General features: G+C 35.4%; 1 protein-coding gene across 11 annotated transcripts in view; it reads right to left on the bottom strand.

Moving 5' to 3' along the window:
• The window catches only part of LOC122565710 (protein eva-1), a 328,494-nt gene that overhangs the window by 223,008 nt on the left and 92,504 nt on the right, over positions 1-12,982 (bottom strand). Inside the window, exon 2 of one of the 11 annotated variants that reach the window (XM_043722074.1) lies at positions 6,521-6,593. The exons of 9 other annotated variants lie outside the window; for them this stretch is intronic. The gene's annotated coding sequence lies outside the window, so the exon portion shown is untranslated. Of the gene's footprint in view, positions 1-5,405; positions 5,643-6,520; positions 6,594-12,982 lie in introns of those variants that run through there. One more of the 11 variants, XM_043722422.1, reaches the window with a different exon arrangement.

Raw genomic sequence — 12,982 nt, 5'->3', positions numbered from 1 at the left:
CTTTTAGTATTGATTTCCATGACCATGAACTTCAATATTATAATCAAAGAATTATTATTAGTATTGTCATCTAATGAAACGTGTATAATGTATTATAGAACTTCGAAATTGGTCAAATTTCAAATTGTATCTGTTCTGCGAATCCTTTCGTGAGAATAACGAGAACAAATGGCGAGAACGTAGAGGCACGAAATACCAAGGGAGAGGCAACGAATATAACGTAGAAAAGACAGAAAATAGACGAAGCTAAAGTAGAAAGAAGGTCGAAGAAGAAGCAGTGATCCGTAATCAATCACGATAACCTGGATATTCGATTTCCCCGCCAATTCGAATCGTTCGCCAATTGACTCCCTCGCAATTGAGCTCGAGGTGTTAAGGGACTTACCACAGCTGTTTCAATTTCTTTTTCCAGCTGGTCCACCGTTCGTGAAATTAGACAATTTAATGAAGTCGGTAATCGTCAAACTGGGATCGAATTGAGAATTGGACACGCCTTTCTTGTTACTCGATCAAGCGCCAGCAATAAATTCTATTTTAAAACGTTCCCGAACAAGATCTCGTACCAGAGAGGATCTATCACTTCATTTTAAAATATTGAGCACAGAACTTCGAATCCAGCTCGCGTTTAGTAAATCATTCGGAGAGTTAGAATAAGCTTTTTTAAGTTATTTCTCAGAAGAAGAAATGCGGCATAAAGAAGTTCGACTTAAACAGTTTCGTTACAACGATTAAACTTCAAATTGAATTTGAATTGGATTCTTTTAAATCTTCGGAATTTGGAACTTGATTCTTAATACTGTAGAATCTTCTTCATATTAGCAGATTTCGCGTCTTTACCTACTCCTGGCACCAACAAAATTTAAAAAGCTGATTATTTAAGCGATGAAGTTATATTACTACTAGTTATAGTACTTATAATATATTTGTGTTAGAAAATAAGGTATTATATAAAATAAGGAACAGTAAGAAATAATAAAATTAATATATATTTTTCTTAATCTATGACAGAAATACTACAGAGTTCAAAGTCGTCTACAAGTCTGCAAAAGATCAGAAAAATTCTATTAGTCTTTTTAAAAAAGTCTAATCTGTAGTTGGTTGATAATGATTGCAATTAGAAACATCACATTTGACATATGTTTTCAAATAAACACTCCAATACTCATCGAACCGAATGGAAACTGTAACTTCAATCTTTACGGCGTATCAATCCACTTTCGAATAGATTTGCTCATGCAACCGAAGAAATAACAGCGAAAGTTCGCCCCATTTCCCCGGCTAATCTCTGTACGAACATTTACGACAAGTAGTTCAAGCAAAATAAGGCAGTTTCGAATGATCCTCGCTGCAACTGTCTTTCACCAAACGTAACACCAAAACTTTAACAAGATACTGCTCAACTTTCAACTCGTGCACCGATACTGTTCGTTCCACTTCCAATGTTCCATTATAAAAAATTACTTCCCATCCTATGTGCTTTCAGCAATTTATTACGACCTGCTGTTCTGACCGAAAACTATTGCTGACAATTTCGTGTCAACGATTCAACGATTCTTGAAGATACAACAACGTAAGTGCCAAATTAAAGGATCGTGTAGAAAATATTTAGTCTACATTTAGCGACAAAAATGGAGGAAAATCAATTAAGTTATAGCTTTATCATCTGCTGCAATACGTTTTCACGATATGTAGAAGAATATTTCATGAAAAATGTAGTAGCAGTCAACTGACCTATACAAAATTTTTTAACTCCTATTTTAGGGACAGTATCAATAATTTTTGTGCACGATATTTCAATGTTCCCTATATTTGACGTTCATTGAAGGTATATAATAATTACAATTTTGACTATACAATTTGTTTCATAAATTAAAAAGTTATAAACCTAGAACCATAAGTATACGTTTTGTACACGTTTTTCGTACACGCGAGATCTTACTCCAAGTGAATTACAGCACCTACGTCCCGCCAATGCGATGCGCGGCGTCTTCTCGGCACGGAAACTTAGGCATCTTGAAGCAATATGCGCCTTTGCGGTTTCGATATTAGTTCTTATAGAGAGACATAAGGATTTCCGTAAAAACAGGATTCAATTTCAATTAGATACTTCCTTGGATAAGCTATGTGTGGCGCGTGTCAGCACGGTAGAAAAGAGACAAACGAAACTGGATGAGAGGAAAGAAGCCCTTCTGGTTTCTTATTGTGGATTCGGGCTTTATCGTAGAATCGAGAATTCTGAAATACCGCGTTGTTGGATTCAACACCGCAAATAAGTCACGAGGGAATATCGGTTATGAAATTTCGATGAAAAAGTCGCGATCTGGCTCACTGTAGTTAAAGTTCAATAAGCCACTTTTTCGTAAATTCTTGTAACGAAATTGATGAGCTCTTTGATATTCTTAACAACCATGAATAAATCTGAAACTCATTACTATACCACGGATTTCTGTGCACATTCATAGATTTGAGAATATAATTATAAAAGTAGAATCCCGATCGAAAATTGTGTTACCTACTATTATAGAAAGCACGCTATACTATTTCATATTATGTGCATTTTGTACAATTTTGCTCTTTCAAATTTTCTTTAAATGCATAAAAAACCACAATCTACCTAATTATAACGATATTGCAAACGATATATACTTCTACACATATATAAATTAAAAGAAATAAAACTTCTCCAAATACAATTTCTCACATCGCTCAAATTGAATAAAAACAATTCTCTTAACTTTTCCTAGTTCGTAATTCCTTTCACTGTAAAAATCAAAGTCTCCAGGTTTCACGCTTCATTTTACTGGATCCACATTCGGAAAGTATTCGGAGCCTCGGAAATCCTTGTCCTGAAAAATTCGGCTTTCACCGCACCCCAGAGAGACTCGAACAGCGAGTTCGTTAACAAACAGGTCACGATCGGGGAGCTGCAAAATCGGAATCCATCTCCAGCCAATTATCGGTCTTATCCTTGGCCGGTTCCAAAGTTCTGTGCCAGTAGTTCAGCCAATAGACGGCGGCGAAGGACACTTGGTCAAACGGATTCGGCCTTTCGAGTATAATAGCGAGGCCAAGATGCGACTAGTTACTCGGTGGAATCCATGTTCCTCGACATGACAGTCATCTTTCCCTGGCTATTGGTCCACTTGCTTTCAGCAAACATGCACACTGCACAAGTATGCGTAAGCGGCTGACTTCACGAATATCGAGACCCCGCCTGAGAATTGCATTGAAGTTCTCTCAGCGTTCCTTCTCTCTCTACCATTCTCTTCATCTACCTCTTCCTACACACACACGCACCCACACCCACACCCACACACAGACACACACACACCCGTGTACATGTATCCATACGCACGTAGCACAGAAGCGTGTCTCGTGGTAATAGCACTTCTGGGCTATTGAACTCCTAATCACGAAGTGACAACTGTTTCCAGCCGTGCTCCGCTCGCCTTGGCTAGCAAGCATTTACCTCTGTCTACGTCTCTATCAAAGCAAACTATTTCGCTCGGTTCGTTTCGTCCCTGATGGTCTCTCATTCCTCCCAAAATTCCAACCATACCCCTCTTTCTTCGAGATTCACTGACAGTTTCTTTGTTTTTCAGAGTGGTTCCTTTGTTACTTTCTCGCTTGCCGGTCTCCCTTATTTTCCTTCGTTCGTCGAGTCCTACGTTCTTAGTTCTTTTCCATCTATCCTCGTACCAGCACCGATTTTTAATGAAACGGAATGAAACTGAAAAAACGCTCGATTCTTCGCTTCCATTTGAGGTACATCGAGGTTGCTCTACTCCTCCGCTAGTTTCATTTCTCTCTGTCTTCAGTCCTTAATACTTTCTTCCTCCGATTTTTACCATTCTTGTCCCTGACGATATAGGAAACTTCGTCTCTTCTTGATAATCTTCGTAAGAGAAGTCTCTTAAGAGATGAGAGAAAGAGAGAGAGAGAGAGAGAGAGAGAGAGAGGTAAGTCTCAGATCAGCTTCCATCGACTGGATCCCTTCAGCTCTCTCCCTATGGCTTTGCAGCCATTCGAAATATGCATTGTCTACGTCAAAAGGCAGCTTCCAAAACGTCTCTACACATGTATCTTCTCTCAAGGGACTACACCTTAGCTTGGACACCGGTGTTCATTAAACGATACAAACGGTCATTAAGAGGCTGACCGAACTCGGTCTTCGTTTCTATAGGTGGTCTCCTGTCGCCTCTTATCGGGCTGTTGTTCAATCAAATCGAAGGACGCGATTAAATCGCAACCTGCACCTTGTGAAATTATCGTCGATCGTTGGAGAAGAGAAGTAAATTGCGATCGACGCAGTGGAAATGAGCCGCGTTGATGAATCGCAGAAATTTTCCAAACGAGTTTCGATGGACGAGCGGACAGACGATTGAAAAAAGTAATAAAAAGGCGAATCGTCAAGCGGACCGTTTTGGAAAAAAACTGAGGAAACTCGTTGATTGGAGAGGTTCCTTCGCGTGGAATGCATTAAATCGTGGACGATATCAATATTTCGTGTGCCACGACATAAATATTTATCGATCCCATACATCGATATGCATGGATCGGTGCTGCTGGTGTCTCGTTATTAACGTTGGCGAGTGCAAGCGTGTGACTTCGGGGGCTGAAGTTATACGGTGAACGTTTTTTCGAATATTCGATCGGGAGTGGATTTAGGCGATGGAGAAAGAACAGGGCGGATGACACGCATCGCATCCTCTTTTTTTTTTTGCTTTCTACCTCTTCTTCTTCGTTTTATGGGAAAAATAAATTGGGAAAACGTGACACGTATAAAAAATTTTAAATGAACAATCTCGGACGAATTTTTGTTTTTTCCTTTATTACTTTGAATTTGTAACTAACTTAATAGGTCAGCTATTTAAAAAATGCTATGCAACAATTTTATTCTACATTTGAGGACTACTGGAATTCTTGGGTTTAATGCAATTTATCGTTCTAATAAATTTTAAAGACTAGTAACAGTACAAATTTCCAGTGATAACCTCTACCTCTTTGAAAACTTCTATTGATTGATCAAATAATTGTGAATAAGCAGTGACAAAATATGATCATAAGAATTTATATACAATGCTATCTGTAATCTATAAGAATTCTAGATATTTTATTTAAGGAGTTCAGGAACTGGACAGCTAAGAAAGCTCGAGAAAAATTCACCAAGTGATACAAGTGATTCTGATTCCTGACTCCGGATTCCTGAAATACGACGATTTTATCTGAATAGCTCGCATTTTACAAACACATCGTCTATACCTGACTCTTATCTCAAAAAATATCCTTAATTCTCAATAAAAAATATTACGAAATTGCAAAATTCTGGAATAGAGTATTCACAGGAACGAAATTAAAAAAAAGATACAGGATCTAAGTTTCCAAAAGCACATCAGTCAACTTACAATTTCTCCGTATTTCTTCAGTGTCCCCAATAACCCTAAATTTCAATTAAAATATCACACTTCATCCATAACTCTAACTACACTTTCAGTATTCACGAATTACGCAATAAGAATTAACGTTTCACAATTTCCAACAATCAACGCTTTTCCTAGGAATCGATTATACGGGATTGCTCACATTTTCGCGAATGGATGGAATTTTCCCGCCAATTTCGACGCAAGTTCTCTAGAGTTCTCCCGCGAAGTAAAGGGGGGAGAAACTCTTAGGTGCGACGATCATGCCGCGTGAAATGCCGAGAAGGCACTGATGGTGTTTTCGCGAATGACTACGAAGGCCGGAATTCCGTTTCACCGCCATGCCTTGACTTTATATTTGGCACGGCCAAGCCGCGCTAATAATATGTGCACGCTATTGTCGATTCATGGATCATTCGTGCACGCGAAACTCCTATACCACGCTGCTTCGAAAATTTTTAGACGACAACGATAGAGATGTGATTGGTGGTTTTCTTCTGCTGGTTAGCGGATTCGGTTGAGACATCAGATGGATTAGAAAAGTTTCAGCAATTAGCGATTGCAATCATGTTAATTGGGGCACGCGTGCGCCGATAATGAATTTTGGTGATTGTTAAGGTGACTGGATTTACAGCGCGTTAAACAAAGTTGTTTTTTATGATTAATTAAAACTGCTTCATTAATCTCATTGTGTGTTTAGCGATTTATTTTGACTGTTTATTGGAATTTCTCAACGAATCCAGAAAATTTAGATGTTTTGTTAACAAAATATTGTTTCTCATATCAGGAATGCACTTATTCTTTATTCTTAACCACTGTGTACTTGGTATTAAAATAAATATATTAGGTTGGAACTGTTGAAAATTCTATTTGAAAATAGCAAGTTTTCTATCTCGATCTAGGTGATCAATAAATTTCGCAAGCATTGAATATTTTAATGACAAATTATTTCCATATTATTTATTTCAACATAGCTTACTCATTACCCTCTTTCCTTTCTCGATTTGATTTTCAATTTCTATTGAAGCTTTCAAGCATCATGTCACAGAAAATATCAATTGACAAAAAAATATAACATGATCAATACATTTTTTACTTACAGTGTTAAGGCTTGCTCCGATAACGCATTTTATATGAATATTGCATTCATGAATAATAATCAGAGCCTCTTACCTGAAACAGAACATATAACACATTATTAACAAATATTTTCCAATTAAAAAATGAATAAATAATTGTAAGTCTTCCAGTTACATTTAAATAGCAATTAAATTATTGTAAGAGTTTATGACGAAATTTTTTGAAATTTGACAATATTGTTTTTAAGCAATAAATAGACGTGACCGTAATGAAAACGAGGTAAAAAAAGTATTCGAAAAACGAGCCACTTAATTATATTGTTTATTCAGAGTCAGTTACAAAAATGGCCGTAACGAGAAGGTATATTTATAGGTTTGGAATCTTCGTGGATCTCGTGGATGCCAAGTCTTTCAGGGAATGTGGGTAACGAATTCAAAAAGGAGGACGAGTAGTAAAATTGGAGGTTTCGTTGCCTCGTCACATTCGAGGCGAAAGTTCCAACGTAAGAATCCTCGTGAGATCAGCTACGAAACGCGTCCTGATCCTAAGGAAATTTGTTCCGCCTACTGGAAATCACTTTCTGACGAACGAACTTCTGCTTCACGATAGACAAAGATCGCTGGGAACGAGAAAGAACGTGATGCGTTCATTCGTGATAATTTTCTTTTCATTCTCTTACGGTTGAAGAAGTTATCAGGAAGGTTTATATTTGAGCCTATTAAAAGTCAATTTCATCAACTCTAGTTGTAGTATCTTATTATTTGTTAGTCCACGAGTAAAGGAAGTGTAAATCTTTTTAGCAATTCAGGGTTAAAGTTCGTTTCGTGCTAACAATTTGTAAAGAGTAATCAAACGATTCTTTAAACCCCCTTGATAAAACTATTCAAATACGAAGTGAAAAATTCTATGTCGCGTATCTAGATCACAGGTCTACCTGCCGATTGACTTCGAATTTTACGAAGTCGTTGTAAAACTGACACTCCCCTCCCACGTTCAATAAATCCTCGAATTTATGTGTACGTACTAGTAACCACGGTTCAACGAATTCTTTCTTAGTGATTCTAATTTTCCTCGGATAAATGGAATCCGCTTTAATTTTACGATTACAACTTTCCTCAAATTACCGGAAGGAATAAAAGATGGTAGAACTTAACAAATGTCATTTCTCAATCATCCAAATCTTCAAATACGAAATTTCGCAGGAAACCTACGAAATTTCTGAAGATGCACGAGTCAATTACAAGAAAAGCTGATACTGAAAGAGAAGAATATTAAGGAATATTACAAAATTTTACAATAAAAAGTTATGAAGAAGTTTTCTAATTCTCTGAAAGATTTCTCAAATTATCTAATACTGTCAGATTTATAGAATTGACAGTGTAAAGTGCAATTCGAATGCAGTAATTTATTTACAAACTGTCGCCGGTAACGAAAGCAACCGTACAAACGAATCGAATATTCGGCCGTACGCCGAACAGGCCGCGCTCGTCGGCCGCATCCCCTCATTTCCCAGCTATTGTTCGTCCCGGACTTTTTTCAACGTTTTCGTTTATTAGCGTCGACGCGTATCGCGAAATGAATGGCTGCAATTTTCGAACGCGAAATCGAAAATTCGCGCGTGCCTGGAGATTGATCACGGCAAATTCGAATAAAACCGGTCGCTGGTACGTTGCCGGAAAAGCGTGCAAAATAAAAATTGTCAGACCTCGAGAGCCGAATGCTACGTTAAATGTTCGTTTCAGCCCTCCTTCCTTCTAGCTTCGGTTCGTGAGATATGCCTAGATTTTATCATTGTGTAAATATATTGATTCGTCTAAATAGTTCCACCTCGTGCCTCTGTGAACCGCTATTGGAAACCCCGATATGGTTTTACCCACTTTTAGCTGATAATTTCTCATTGCTATAATATTACATGAAAATATTAATTCTTAATTCAATTTATCGAAATTATTAGAGAGGTCGGATATTGTACGAAAGTTTCTGGAATTTATGAAAATATATTGTGATTTAAATATCATTTATTATACATATGTAATAAGTACTTGTAATAATTATACTTATAATAATTACACTTGTAGTGATTAACTGGCATTAATGTGTATATTTTGATAAAAGTTACATATTTTTGCAAATTGTTCGAACAATTTCATACGGGACAGATATCATACTGTACATCATATAGTTAGAACTGAAAAACATGACGGGAGAAACTACTCATTCTGGATATTGGTTGTAAATAGATGTAGGTGCATATATTTCGATTTTTATTAGAATTTCATTCAACGCGTTCAACAATTTTTGTTAAATACGATCGTGTAAAACAACGTAATCTCCGATATCGAAGAAATTGAAATTCTATCACTTTTGTGGAAACGATTTTATCGTGTTTACAAAAGGACAACAATTAGTTTTCTTTGAATAAAAATATGTTTTTTTTCAGTAAAGCAATATCGAGCAATAACTTTTGTATGATTTATACAAAAAAAATTTTGCTTGTTACTTTATATAATTTAAAAAATTGTTAATAATATGCAAATCAAAAGATCTTTAAATTACCTCTGCCAGTCTTGCAAAGTAACCGGAAACATGTCTTTGTTCCCACGAAAGTTCGACGTGACAAAAGCTCTGGCACACAAACAGTAACACTAAAGTAACAGGCACCGATTGACATCGGCTGCCACTGACTTAATCCTTACAGGATCCCAGTCGAAACTACTTCGATGTAGCTGGCTGAGTTTTGGTCAAGTTGTGGCCTGGTCGCTCCTAAGTTTCCGATGCGGTGAGATGCAAATGTGTTAGTTGCATTCCAGCCGGAGTTTTCCTTGGAAACTTGAAACCAGTAAGCTCTACGTATCCATCGAGAATCTTGCTGCGGAAGTCTTTGCCCCGTTCCGAATGCCAGAATACGAAACTTCGGTCGTATCGATCGACTAACAAGTCGATTAAGAATTGAACGATCATTCCACATACTCATGATGCAAATACGCTTCTGGATATACAGATATATAGTTCACGCGAAATACAATGTTTTCATTTTTTAAATAGTCGTCGAATGAAATTACGATAAACTAAGATGAGATATTTCAATTCGAATAATCTGTGAATAATTTCGAATAATTTCAATTCAAATTCTTGTAACTTCTGTTGTAGTTGCAGATTTTGTTTATTTGTAAATTTTATTTTAGTTTTACTTCTTTATTTTATATTCTTATCATGATTTTAGATTTTCATGAAATTTTTAAATTCAGACGTGAACGGTATTTCTAGAACTATTAGTAAATTTTTGCGAAAATTTGATTATATGCATTTGAATGTTCGCAGGATAAGTTACAGGAGCAACATGAGTACAGGATACCTATATGTATCAATACTTTATAACTTTGTTACGCAACAAGCATAAGACTGATTCATACACACTTTACTGATTTCCCATAAACAGAGTAGCAATTTTCTTCTTTAATTAATCAATTAGAAATCAATTAATTAAAAACAGAAAAACAATTTAATAAATAGAAACATATTTTATTGTAAAATTATCATCATTTTGCACCACAAAATTTGCGCACTTATTATTATGAATTTTATTTAATTCCAAGAAACGAATTATCAATTTCGTTGATTAACAAATAGAAAAACGTTGATTAATAAACGATCTACGGGCCTTCCTCGATTACATAAGGAAGTGAAATTACAGGTGGATTTCCTTTCTCTATTTTTTAATGAAAGCGTATGTACGATTGCCTACGATGATCATCGATAAGTCTTCCATGTTCATTGCGAACATCATCGATCGTGAAGCATCAAGCCACTGCCCCGTTTTCCTTTCAGTGTCAAGAAATAAACACGCATATTCGGCCAACAATGGGAACATAATTCACGAGAGACGATCAAACTAGAATATAATCGATGTGTTGTTGCAGACTGACTTCCTCACTCTCGTTTGGTATTGTGTAAATATTCATGAAAGCTCGACTCCATTGTTGGTAACTAATGAGGAAAACATCGCGTACGACGGGAAAAAACAAAAAAGAGATAGAGTGAAGGAATAGGATCGAACGAATGTTGACGTGTAAGAGCCTGTGTCACGATCTCCGGTTAATTCTTTTTCACCACCGCGTTCATGTATTTTATTGCATTTATTGTAACTATTATATATATATATTATAAAAAAATTATAAATATTTAAGTATTTTTTATAAAGAATAAATATAAAAAAATATATATATATAATATACATAGAAAAATATATATATATGAATGGAAAATAATACTTCTAAAATGTTATTTTGTTGAAGCATTAGTTCATAATTTGTTCTAAATTCTGCTGAATTAGCGTATTATCTTATCTTTAATGTCGGTATTTTTATCATCTATTTATTTCAGTTTTTCTAAGTTACACAAAATATTAAGTATTTTAAATGAATAATTCTTTAGTGAAATATTTATTAAGGTATACGGTAAAACTAAAATAATACCATGCATCCTTAAATTCATTTACAAAATTAGAAAATTTTTAACTAGTATGCTTAATTATAAAATGTTTGTACAGTATTGTATATTTATTTGAATTTAACAGACATTATGAGTTCTTTATGAATTCTTATGAAAAGGAATAGCCTTTTTCATTTTCTACGAAAATATTACAAATTCTTTGCTAAGGGACTAAACTATTGTTGAATTCTTCCATTCAGAGTTTTAATATTAGGACATATTTCTGTGAAAGAAAATTCCGGCGAAAGAGTTAAGAAACTAATATGGTTCATCATTGCATAATAGAACGGATAATAGATATCCTATGGCTGTCCGGAAAGTTCGTGCCGATTTTCGGTAGGTGGCATTAGGACAGGTCCGAATATATTAGAACAATCGAGAACAAATGACATGTGTAGATATTTTAAAAAGTGATAATTTAGACATCTTTGGAAAAAGGTTTCGTTAAGATACGTTAATTTTCGTTAGTTTTATACACTTTTAAATATGGAAGAAAACAAAGTATATAACAGGCATTTGATGCTTTTTTTTATCGGAAAGACAAAAATGCCATACAAGCAGAAACAAAATATGCGCTGCGACGATGCTATGGATAAAAGAATAAAGCTGGTGATTTTAACCTTGAAGGTCAGGAACGCCCCGCTCCATCATTGATGAAGATCAGACCAAAACATTGATCGAGAATAACCCACCCTATACGACACGTGAATTAGCAGAAATGTAAAAAATATTAAAATCCACCATCCACGAGCATTTTGTGAAGCTTGCCCATATAAACCGTTTTAATGTATGGGTTCCCCACAATTTAACGGAAAACAATCTGATGCATCGCATTTCCATTTCTAATTTCAAGTAATGACGGGGATGAAAAAAAAACCGGAAAGAATTTTCCGGACAACCAATATTTCTTCGAAGTTGTTAAATGGAAAACCGTTTATCATTGTATCACTGGATACGTCTGGCTTTCGTTATCTGTTCCGTAGTGAAATAAAAGAAATCTTCAGAAGGTTGAATAGTGGCTCGTATAACCTTGCGAAAAAACAAAGCCATACGAAAGAGGAACGCGAAAGGGAAGCGTAGAAGAAAGGAAACGAAATCTCTTGAAATAGAACGAATCAAGCCAAGTGGAATGTCTAGCTTTCGAAATAGTAGACGATGGACGAGTATCGTGAACTGCTTAGAAATCCCTTTAAAGTTTCCTCCTCATTTCTTTTTCTCTTCTTTTCTTTTTTTTTCTTCTTAACTGCATGATCGCTCGTTTCCTTTTCAGAGAGTTAATAAAATTATCGAATAACGGCATGCAAATGTTTAGGCTGTGAAAATGTAAGTCTTCCGCCCCTTTGAATTCACTGCCTTTTCAACTTGACGCGATATCTTTGACACGGAAGGATGCGAGAAAAAAATTTTCGTGACAGAAGGAAGATCTTTTATTTCGAAATCGTGTGATGTTTTAGATGCTTCTAAATGTTTCCGAAAATTTTTGGAATATTAAATATACAAATTATTCTTTGCGTTTTATTGCTGTCATAAAATTATTAAAATATTTGTGGCAGTATTAATTTCATCATTCCACGCTAACAAAAATCAGAAATACATAATACTTCTGTAAATCTGTTACAAAAATCATATAAATCGTTCAGTACGTATAACTTCATGGATAAATTTGTAGAAAATATATCGTAAAATATTAAAAATTAATGTTGACAAATAAATTTTTGCGTTGCTCGAGCTCTATTTGAGTTTGTTTCAACTCTCGCTGTAATTTAACTGGAAAAATGGTTTCGATTGTCAATATTTTATGAGCAGGAAATATCGATATTTTCCCTACCATCTATCTTCAGTATCGAGTGCAATTATCACGATAATGTACACAGATATACGATTTTGTGATTTATCAATGATCGAGGATAGTACAGTTGAGTATTAAACACGCGAATCTAACGATTTTTCATTGAACAGCTCTTCTGTCTGTTGAAACTGAACTTCTCTAC

The sequence above is a fragment of the Bombus pyrosoma genome, linkage group LG1 (genome assembly GCF_014825855.1).
Source record: "Bombus pyrosoma isolate SC7728 linkage group LG1, ASM1482585v1, whole genome shotgun sequence".
NCBI classification, from domain to species: domain Eukaryota; kingdom Metazoa; phylum Arthropoda; class Insecta; order Hymenoptera; family Apidae; genus Bombus; species Bombus pyrosoma.
The sequence above is the reverse complement of the archived record's forward strand: the minus strand, read 5'-3'. Positions and strand labels throughout refer to the sequence as shown.